The sequence below is a fragment of the Carlito syrichta genome, unplaced genomic scaffold, assembly GCF_000164805.1.
Source record: "Carlito syrichta isolate Samal-C Ts95f unplaced genomic scaffold, Tarsius_syrichta-2.0.1 Scaffold174810, whole genome shotgun sequence".
Taxonomy (NCBI): Eukaryota; Metazoa; Chordata; class Mammalia; order Primates; family Tarsiidae; genus Carlito; species Carlito syrichta.
In genome coordinates, this window is record NW_007118906.1 from 93,638 (window position 1) to 105,227 (window position 11,590).

Here is an 11,590-nt window from a genome sequence, read left to right on the forward strand (position 1 = left end):
TTTGCTGCGAAGTCCATGACTTTGTCCTTCTTTACGACTGCCTAATATCCGTCATGTGTATGCACCACATTTTCTTTATCCAGTGAACTTCCATATGATCCAGCAATCCCTCTCCTGGGAATATTAATTTTTAAAAAACTTAAATTCAAGGGTACATGTGCAAGTGTGTCACGTGGGTATATTGCACGATGGTAAGGTCTGGGCTTCTGTGAAATCCATAACCCAGATGATGTGCATGGTACCCCATGGGTAGTTTTTCAGCCCTTCCCCCATCTCCCTCCTTTAAGAGACCCCAGTGTCGGTTTCTTCCATCTTTATGTCTGTGTGTACCTAGTGTTTGGCTCCAACTTATCAGTGAGAGCATACCTTTTTTAGTTTTTTGTTTCTGTGTTAATTCACTTAGAATAATGGTGGCCATCAGCTGCATCCAAGTTGCTGAAAAGGACATGATTTCAATCTTCTTTATGGTTGTGTAGTATTCCAAGGTGTATATATACCGTATTTTCTTTATCCAATCCACCTTTGATGGGCACCTAGGTTGGTTCCCTGTTATTGCTATTGTGAACAGTGCTGCAATAAACCTACGGGTGCAGGTGTCATTTTGGAAGAATGATTTATGCTCCAATGGGCAAAAGACATGAGCAGACACTTCTCAAAAGAAGACATCTAAGCAGCAGAGAAGCACATGAGATACCATCTCACACTAGTCAGAATGGCTATGATTAATAAATCATAAAACAACAGATGACAGTGAGATTGTAGAGAAAAGAGGACACCTACACACTTTTGGTGTGAACGTAAAGTATTTCAGCCTCATGTGGAAAGTAGTTTGGAGATTTCTCAAGAACTGAAAATATACTTACCATTTGAGCCAGCAGTCCCAGGTTGTTTATTAGAAATCCTTCTTCTCTTTTGATTGCTATGGACTTTCCTCTTAGAGTTGCTTTGGCTGGGTCCTATGGGTTTTTGGGCAACATGTTTAAATTCTCATTTGTCTCAAGAATTTGTCGATTTCCCTTTTAATTTCTTCATTGACTCCTGGGTTATTTGGGAGCATGTTGTTTAACTTCTGCTTAAAAAAAAGATTTCCAAAGTTTTTCTTGATGTTGAATTTTAGTTTTATACCCGTGGTCAAAAGATATTTGATGTGATCTCTATCTTCTTACATTTGTTAAGACTTGTTTTGTGATGTAACATGATCCACCCTGGAGAATGTTTCATGTACAGTTGAGAACAATGTGCGCTCTGCAGCCGTTGGATGAAATGTTCTGTATATGTCTACTAGGCCAATTTGTTCAATGGTGTAGTTTAAGTCTAAAGCTTTTATTTTCTTTCTAGATGATCTGTTTATTATTGAAACTGGGGTGTCGAATTCCCCTATTACTGGGTTGCAGTCTCTATCTCCCTTAGATCTAATAATATTTGCCTTATACATTTAGGTGCTCCGGTGTTGGGTGTGGTATACGTTTATGGTTTTATCTTCTTGTTGAATTGATCTCTCGATCATTATGTAATGATCTTTCTTTTTACAGTTTTTGACTTGAAGTCTATTTTATCTGATATAATTATGGCTACTCCAGCTCACTTTTGGCCTCTCTTTCAATAACGCATCTTTTTCTGGAATTCACGTTCAGTCTACGTTTGCCCTTAAGGGTGAGATCAGTCTCTTGTAGGCAGTCTATAGTTGGTTCTTGCTTTTAAAATCCATTCAGTCACTGTATATATTTTAAGGAAAGGATTTAATCCATTTACATTCAAGCTTATTCATGATAATGAAGATTTACTCTTGCCATTCAAAAAATTGTTTTCTAATTGTTTAGTAGATCTTTTTTTCTGTTCTTCTTCTTTTGTTGTTTACCATTAGGGACTGATGGTTTTCTGTGGTGTTAAGTTTTGTTTCCTTTCTTTTTCTCATTTGTGTGTCTGCTGTAATTTTTTAATTTGTGGTTCCCATGGGGCCAACATCAAGAGTCATACAGTTATAACAGACTATTTTAAGATGATAAAAAATTAACTTTGGTTGCATAAGCATTCTCCCTTCCCCAACCAATAATATGTATTTTGGTTGCCTTAACTTGCTTTTTTATCTTTCGTTTATTGCTTAACTGCTATAGCTATTCATGTTTTTGACTTTTTTAACTTTAAACCTTCCTACTAGAGGATTGAATGATTTACAGAACACCATTATAGCACTGGGGTATTCTAGCATGGTTATGAGTTTACCTATACTGGTGTGGTTTATATTTTCATGTGTTCTCACGATAGTAATTTTTCTCCCTTTGTTTCCAGTTGTAGCACTCCTTTAAGCATTTCTTGTAAGGCTGGTCCAGTAATAATAAATTATTTCAGGTTTTGAATGTCTGAAGAGGTCTTAACTGCTCCTTTATTTCTCAAGGATAACTTTCCAGGATATGGTATGTTTGACTGAGAGTGTGTTTCTCTGAGGACCTTTAATACATTGTCTTATTCTTTTGTGACCTACAAGTTTTCTGCTGAAAAATCTGTTAATCTAATGAAGATTCCATTGTATGGGACATGACTTTTTATCTTGCAACTTTTAGAATTCTCTTTGTATTTGACTTTTCTCTTTAGGAAAGATGGTGATTTTATTCCAAAAGGCAGCTGATAGGGCAATGGTCAGGCTCTATACCTTGAATAAACGATTTCTTGTATTTGACTTTTGACATTTTGATTATGTTGCTCCATCCTGAGGATGTTTTGGTGTTGAATCTAATTAGGACTTTGACTCCTGGATCTGGATGTCTGTATCTCTCTCAGGACTTGTGATTGATTGATTGATTGATTGATTATTTCATTCAATAGATTTTCTGTGCCTTTCTCCACTACTTCTCCCTTTGTCACTTTTTTTTTTTGAGTTGGAGTCTCACTCTGTCACCCAGGCTGGAGTGCAGTGGCATACTCATGGCCACCCCAGTGTTGAACTGCTAAGCTCCAGTGATCCTTCTGCCTTAGCCTTTCAAGTAGACAGAACTACAGGTATGCAGTACCATGCCTGGCTAATTTTTTATTTATTGTAGAGAGGAGGTCTCGCCATGTTGCCCAGGCTGGTCCCAAACCTGCAGGCTTAGACAGTCCCCTCGCCTTGGCCTCCCAAATAGCTGGGATGACAGACTGAGCCACTGAGCTTGGCCCTTTTGTCCCTTCTCCCCCCTCCCAGGTTTAAAAGATTCTTTTAAAAATAATCATAGATTCAAATTATAGTTTGTAGTTTATACAATTTTAAAAGAGAAGAAAGAGACTTTTCTCTTAAGCCTCATAGACTATAAGAAAAGTCACCAGCCCAAATTGTTGGCTGAGTGGTAACGCTTGGTCACAACACTGAAAAGAAGTATTCACACCTTCTGAGAAAGTACCAAACACTAAAAACAAACAAAAACAGAAGACGGTCCTTAGCAACATTCCTTGGCGTGCAAAAGTCTTCATGATGAGTCTTGGAAGCATTCAACAAGCAGAGTGGTCACCAGGGATTGTTCAGATGGAGTCCTGTGGGATGTCTTGCTCTCGCTGAACTCTGAGTTTCAGGATTTCGTTCCCTTTATAAAATCTGTGACAGGGTCATGTTCAATTTAGTGCAAGTGCAAAATGAAAACAAAACGAGACCAACAGACGCATCAGTGCCAAGGCCAGTTGCTAGGATCTGTAGTTCTTCCGGACTGTGTGCGCCATCCAGTTCACTTTCGTGGTCCAGTTCTCCCGGAGTGCCTTGTCAGATTTCTGCTTCAATTGTTTGAGTGCTTCTTCTTCACTCTTCCCGAGGGCGAGAGAATCAGGCAGCATCAGTACAAAAAGGTGATGAAGAGGTTCCCGTGCCTTCGTAAAATCAGATACTCATCCTCATAGCACTGGCGGAACCGGCCAAACTTCTCATTTTTCCTTGTTGGATGACATGGATGAAATCATAGCAAGATAAAAGTCACTCACTCCCTTTTGATGCCAAATTTGGATGCAAAATTTCCAAGAATATGCCCAAAGTTGATGTGGAAGAGCTGGCTAGTTTTTTTTTTTTAATCAATATATTTTATTATGATGTTGTGGGGTACAGTTAAGGGTTAGGTATACAAATACGTTTCGTTCAGGCACCCTGTTGATAAGAGGTGTTTCCCCATCCCCAGACAGATATTTGCTACTGTTAATCCCATCTCCCTCCCTCCCATAATTTCCCACTATTGTCAGTCATTTTCTCATAGTTACACTCCCACCAGCAGTGTAGAAGTGTTCCCTTTTCACCACGCCCTCTCCAGCAGCTGTTATTATCAACAACTCAGTTGATAATTGCCATTCTGACTGGAGTTAGGTGGTATCTCAGTGTAGTTTTGATTTCTGGCTAGTTTTTTTTTTACCACACTGTTGTCACTATGTCTGTCACCAATCCCAAGGACATAAGAAGCTACACAGAAACCGACACAGGACAGGGTAAACTCCTTAATGGCTTGGTACAGGTCATCCCCAGAATTGTATTCTTTAAGCCAGTTCAGAAGGGCGTCTTTGTCAAAGCTGCGGCCGCAGCCACATTGCTACTGTTCAGCTGAATGTCAGCAATTGTTTCAGAGGTGCTCACAACTTCAGTGAGGCCAGAGCGATCGCCTGTTGCTAAGCAGCTCTAAGGCAACAACCGGAGATCCAAACGAGCTTTTCCAGAGTAAATCCATCAAGCGTAGCATCTGCAGTGTCAACATGTCCTGCTGTAAGTTATCGCCGTTTTAAAAAATCCCTCCCACTGAATCCTCCCCAAACACCTTGTTGGTGTACACCAGCCATAAAGTCTTCATTTTTGAATCCATGCATTTGTACTTTTCAACATAGTGTTCCGAGAGGCTGACACCTGGGTTCAGAGGCAACTGCTGGTCTGAGAGGACTTCCCGGTAAGCACTCTGTTTCCGACAGGTGTGCATGGCCTCCTTCTCTTTGGCTCTGTTTGGCTTCGTTGCATTCCGTTTGATCAAACTATTTAAAGTTTTTTTTGTTTTTGTTTTTGTGGCAGTAAAGTAGTATTATTTATTTTTAATAATGTTTAAGATATATTAATATATATAAACAACTTCAAGCAAGAGGCATACCTAAAGGTAAGTTGCATGCCATTTCTGTCTGCTTGCTTGTTTATTTATTGTAGTAAAATATGCATAACAAAACATTTATAATTTTAACCATTTTAAGTGTATAATTGACTGGCATTAAGTACATTCATAATTTTCAACAAGGGTGCAAAGACCATTCAATGGAGAAAAAACACAGAAATATCATATTTTAAGTTTTTAACTTATTGCATGGTTCAACCTGCTTGGAAAGCACCTTCATGTGTCCCACGTTCCCCTGGCAGTAGGCTTCAAGGGTGACTCCAAACTAAACTGAGACAGCGGGGATATACACTTCAGGGATGCATATCTGATTTTACGGAGGCACGGGAACTTCTTCATCACCCTTTTTGCACTGATGTTGCCTGCAGGGCTTCCCGAGCTCATGTCTGTCAAGGATATCCAGTATCTGAAGGATTCTCTCACCCTTGGGAAGAGTGAAGAAGAAGCACTCAAACGATTTAAGCAGAAATTTGAAGAGGCACTCAGGGAGAGCTGGAAAGTGAACTGGATGGCGTACATGGTCCAGAAGGACTACAGGTCCTGACCTCAGATGCCAAAACAGAAACTGCCCGGTCCTGTGATTGGCAAGGGTTCTTTCTAGGAGGAATCTGGAGAGTGCACAATCAAGAAAGGGCTCGTATTTTTAAACTTGCACCAGTTGTAAAAGATACTGAGAGAGTCTTTCGTTGCTCTTCTGCTGCAGGCAGCCCACAGCATACTGCCACGTGTACTGGTCCGGATAGTTGAAATCCAGGATCTCCAAGGCTTCCAGGGGAGGCAGCTTAGGCCAAATCTGAAGCAGCACCTGGAGCTGGGCAACATTCCCAAGTTTATTCCACTGATGGACAGCAGTGATTTTGGCAGCGACTGTGGAAAATTCTCTCAGCAGTCTTGTCGTGAAGTCCAAATAAGATCCATTTCATTCTCACACAGTTGAGACAAGGGGTCCCTGTCCAAGATTTCTTTCAGTACAGCAATAAACTTTTTTCCACCATGACTCGATACGTGGGCACTGTCACTGCTTGCAATCTCAGCTGCCTTTTCAATAATTTTGTCAAAGGGAGGGTAGCAGTAAGGCTGCTTCTTACTCTCTGGAAACTCCATGTGCAGAGCCGTGGTGTTCTCAGTGTATGGGTTTGTCTGAATGGTCCCCATGGGGTTCAACATTTCCTAGAGTTCTTCTGGAAATGTACAATATTATGTCTCCGGATCTCAACTGTCCTTTAAAGTAAAAAACCATCGTATTTACCCATGCCACAGGGTAATGCTGCACTTTCCCAGCTTTTCTGATGGTCTGATATTTAGAGGGGTTCATAGTTTTTGTTGATTTCTTTGTTTTTACTTTATCCAAAACTGCATAAACAGCAAAACGTAACCAAGTCATTCTTGGTAAGTCGCATGTGTTAATATCAAATTCCAGTGGTTCGTTCCAAATGTGATCATTTCCCCCCAATATATCTGAGCTTACGATGGTCTTACACAGGCACTCAGTACCATGAAAAAGACCAGCCCTGACAAGAACTTTTACAGTTTTCTTCTGTGTTAAGTTTATTTCCCTTAACTAAGACAACTTGGAAAGGGTTGTTATTTTCCCAAACATGAGAAATAGCTTGCGTTTTCTTTGGTGGCAATGGGAGAGGAAGGTTTTAGGCATTTCTGCTTATGGCAGCCTCTATGGCAATCATTTCCTATGCATACATTTTCTTGATCTTATTCGTGAGAATAAAATGCGGCAGGGTCCTGTTTATCATGGAGGTCCGGATGTACTGGAACTGAATGAGAGGGTGATCGCCAAAGACGTACTCCACTCTCCCGCTGACTTGTAGCATGTAATCACAGGGACTGGCACCCTCCTCCTACTCATGAATAGTCATGCATTTCTGGATTGCCACTTCATTGATTTTGATAGGATTCATTTTGGGAGTCACCTGAAAGCTAAACACATTCTGAAAGTTTTCAAAATGAACAGCTACCATGAACTTTCCTCCATTGAGTTTATCTTCCAGGTTTTCAAGGATGGAAGATTCATGCTCTGGTGGGTATGTCCGTTTTAGCCAGTCCATCCAAGACAATCCCACAAGTGAGTGAATCTTTTCCTCACTGAATTGGCGCCTCTTTCTTCGAAATTCATTCGCTTCAGGATCCTTCAAAGCATCAAATTCATGAAGACCTTTTCCTAGAAGGACTCCAATTTTATGACTCTAATTTTTCCCTTGGGTCACAACTTCTCGTCACTAATTTGAGAACCAGAAGAAAAGGTCTGATGTCACACAGTCTTCATGTCTCATCTTCAAGCTCCTCATACATGGCCATTTGGTTCACACACGCAAACATATGGGAGTTGATTTCCACGAGGAAGTTAAACACTGGGTAATCGTGAACTTGCTTCTATAGCATCTGTTTAATGTAAGAAATGGTCACTTCCCAACGCACCTCCAAATGGAGATAAAGCCCAGTGGGCAAAAGGAAGTCCACAGGTATGGAGCCATCGGACGCTATGTGAGCGTCAACTGCCCAGATGTCAAGGATGTCTGCCATCGCGGGAGGCATTGTGACACTGAAGCACATTCAGAACCATGGGGCCCTCAAAATGATACCCCCATTCCAGTCTTTTAGGAAAACAGACGACATTACTGATTTTCTAAGTGATGTTTTCATGGAAGGCTTATTTTTTTTAACTTCAAAAAATTTTTTTATTTTAAAATTGTGGGGTACATTTCAGGGTTAGTTATACAAATATTCACTGTGCAGATACCCTTGTTGATGAGGTGTGCCCCCCCTTCCCCAGGCAGATATCAGCTACTGTTTATCCCAACTCTCCGTCCCAACCTCCCTGCAGTTTCTGGCTACTGTCAATCCTTTTCTTCTAGTATTACGGTAGTTGTTCAAGGTCCACTTATGAGTGAGGACATGTGATACTCAGTTTTTGTTTCTGTGAAAGATCATTCAGTATTATAGACTCTAATTCCATCCAGGGTTGCTGCAAAGTTCATGATTTTTGTTCTTTATGACTGTGTAATATTCCATTGTGTATAGGTACCACGTTTTTTAAAAAAATCCAGTCCTCTTTTGATGGGCAGCACGGTTGGTTCCATGTTCTTGCTCTTGTGAACAATGCTGTGATAAACATACATGTGCAGGTATCTTTTTCATAGAGTGATTTGAGATCTTCCAGGTATATTCCCAGTAGGGGGATTGCAGGGTCACAGGGAAGGTCGATTTTTAGAACTTTTAGGAATCGCCGCCCTGTTTTCCACAGAGTCTGTGCTTATTCACATGAGAAGATACACTGCCCATGCTGTACCACTGTCACCCCCATGCCGGGTTCATGCTCAGCAGCTCCAGCCTCTGTGGCTGCTGGGTTCCGGCATCCTATCCCAGCCCCTGTCCCTCCTCACCTGTCACTTCTCTAATGCAAAACAATGTTTTCATTTCATGGTGTCCCATAAGTCCTGTAAGCTTTCTTCATTCTTTTTAAATTCTGATTTCCCCCATCCCTGACTGGGCTATTCCAAAAGACATTTGTCTTCTGGTTTAGAAATTATTTTCTTCTGCTTAACCTAGTCTCTTGTTAAAGCTCTCAATCATATATTTTTATTTCATTCATTGAATTCTTCAGCTCTAAGATTTATTTCGTGATTTTATGATATCCATCTCTGTTGAATTTCTTATTTAGCTCGTTGCTTTCCCTGTTTCATTGACGTGTTTGTCGGTATTTTAAAAAATATCATTTGAAGTGTCCTTAAAGTGATTGTCTCATTTCCATTTCATGTGTTTAGTAAGTGTTCTTTTTCATGGGTGAGGATCTGTTACTGGAAGCTTATTATTACTTTTTTTCTTTTTTGGTGGTGTCACATTTTCTTGCATTGTCATTTTTTTGTGTGTTTCTACATTGATATTTGCACATCTACTGGAAAAATTGCTTTTTCCAATTTTGTTAGTTAGTTTTCAAAGGAAGAGGTTTTTTTTTTGTTTGTTTTTTGTTTTCTTTTTTCCTGCAGATGGGTCTTAGGGTATCAGTTAAAAATGGTGAGTTGGTTTTGGCTCTGGGTAGATGCGGTATCATGGTATGTGTACAGATTCTTCAACTGTAATCCTCTTCTGTGATGTCTGAGATTGTCTTTATGACTGTGGGAGTGTGTGATGGCAGTCATGTGCTTTTGGGAGGATGATGGCATTGAGTTAGTTGTCTGGCCAGGCACCTACAAGTGCAGCAATCCAGCAGGCAGTGTGGCAGCTTCCTCGGGGGGCATGAGGGCCAGGGAAGTTGTTAGGCTGCCTTCCTACTTTGCAACTTTGCCTGTTCCCCTAGGGGATCTGGTGCTTCATGTGTTTGAATGTTGGGGTCTTGGTTGTTCCTTTGGGCCTAGGCTCTAGGCAGCCAGAGTCTTGGTGTTATAGTTGCTGATGGAATGGAACGATGACAGGGCCTCAGGAATGGAAGGGGTCAGTGGTGATTGGCTCTCAGTACACAATGCCCTTCAGCTGTGGGTCTGCTGCAAGATGGTTCCATGCTATAGCAGATAAGGTCATGAGAATAGGTGGTGTAAAGGAAGTTCCTGCTATAGACAGTGCAGCAGTATGGACTTCCAGAAACCATCCACAATGGTTTGAGGGCCTGTGAGGACTGGGGGACCCTCCTATAGCAATGACTGCAAGCATCTCTGGCAACCCTGAGGACCCTGAGTGTTTCCAGCTTATCTTTCCCCCATAAGAAACCATCCCAAGGCAACCCCTTCGGGTCCCCTCCCACTGTGGGAGCTTTTCTGTCCTCTCAGTAAATCCTGCTTTAAAAAAAAGAAACCCTCTCCCTGGCTCTGAGTCAGTCCTGATCAGGGAGAGAATGTGGCAGAGGCAGGATGCTCTCCTCCCCTTTCCATGGTGCAGTCCTGGCACCATCAAGGCCATCCCAAATAGGCCATTTCATAACCAAAACAAATTAAATAACTTCTTCTGTGCTGCACAGGGTTCTCTCTGCCAACACCCCCAGTGCTCTTCAGTCTACTAAGTCACCCCAGTCGAAACATAGCTGTTTAGTTGTTGTTTTTGTCCCCTTTTGTGTGGGGAAGGGGGGAACAAGAACCAGGAAACTTTAGTCAGCCATCTTACTGATGCCACTTCTTGATGACTTAATTTTATTTTGTGCTCTTTTAAATTTTGTGCTGGAGGCAGGAACTTCTCTCATCTCTCCCTAGTCCTGGCCCCAATTATTAGCTTCTGTTGAAAGATTTTCAGGCTGAGTTTAAGGAAATGAGCCAGCATGTCTAAAGATGCTTAATTATTAGATAATTTCTTAATCACACCTGTTCTACATGGAAAGGAAAAATCATGCCGAGACAAATGTCTCATGCCCACATAGGAAATTATCCCAAGGGAGACCTGCAACGGGTATGTATACCTGTGTTATTTTGAAATATTTATTTTTACCATTTGTCACATTGTGAACATCTTTGCAACTCATCTGTTAAATCAGTGTTAAAATGGAGATCAGGCCTGAAAAAACTCCTGAGCAAACAAAATCAATAGGCTCTTTAAAATAGCCCAAACTTTGCTTAAACTGCAAACATCTGCAAAACTCAACTTGGGTCATATGGTGTTCGTGTCAGACAGCAACAAAAGTTAACTTAAGCCCATGAGAAGTAGCCAAAGAACATGAGGTCACATGACTGGGGACTTTCCATCAAGGCAACCCCAAATAAGTCATTTCATAACCAAAACAAATTAATTTCTTTATTTTGCTTACACAATCACCCTCTGATGCTTTGTCACCTAAGCACTAAACCTCTTCTGGTTTGACTTTTTCCAGTTCATGAAGTACTCCTTACTCGAATAAATCCTTTAACATTTTACTGTGCCTCAGATTTTCCTTTGACACATCAAATATTTTAGAATTTGGTTTTTTGGATGGCTGCATGCTAATCCTTGGTTTATATGTGCCATCATGTATTTAACTAGAGTTTGTATCATTTCCAAATTTTCAGTAGTGTAAACAACACTGTGATGGGTGCCTTTGAGTTAAAAATGTAACACTTTACTATTTAAGTCTCTTTCATGTAATAGGTTATCAATGGTAGGAAGTTTATCTGTCCCCCTCAATGTTTGATTGAAGAAAAACATTTATTCTCAAAAGAAGACATACCTACAGCCAACAGATACATGAAAAAATGCTCAGCCTCACTAATCATCAGAGATGCAAACCAGAACCACAGTGAGATGTCATCTAACTCCAGCAACAAAAAAAAAACAGATGCTGGCACAGATGCGGAGAAAAGGGGATGTTTCTGTATTGTTGGTGGGACTGCAAGCTAGCTCAACCTTTATGGAAAATAGCATAGTGATTTCTAAAGGAACTAGAAATTGATCTTCCATACGATCCAGCCATCTCTCTCCTGAGAATATATCCAGAGGAACATTAATTGTTCTACAAAAAAGACACCCGCACATGCATGTTCATTGCACTATTCACAATAGTAAAAACATGGAACCAACCCTAC

The 11,590-nt window shown here is 40.8% G+C and overlaps 1 pseudogene; it reads right to left on the reverse strand.

Annotated features, from left to right (window-relative positions):
* Positions 1-3,651: 3,651 nt before the first annotated feature.
* On the reverse strand, positions 3,652-7,664 carry LOC103252883 (annotated as a pseudogene).
* Between the last annotated feature and the right edge of the window lie 3,926 nt (positions 7,665-11,590).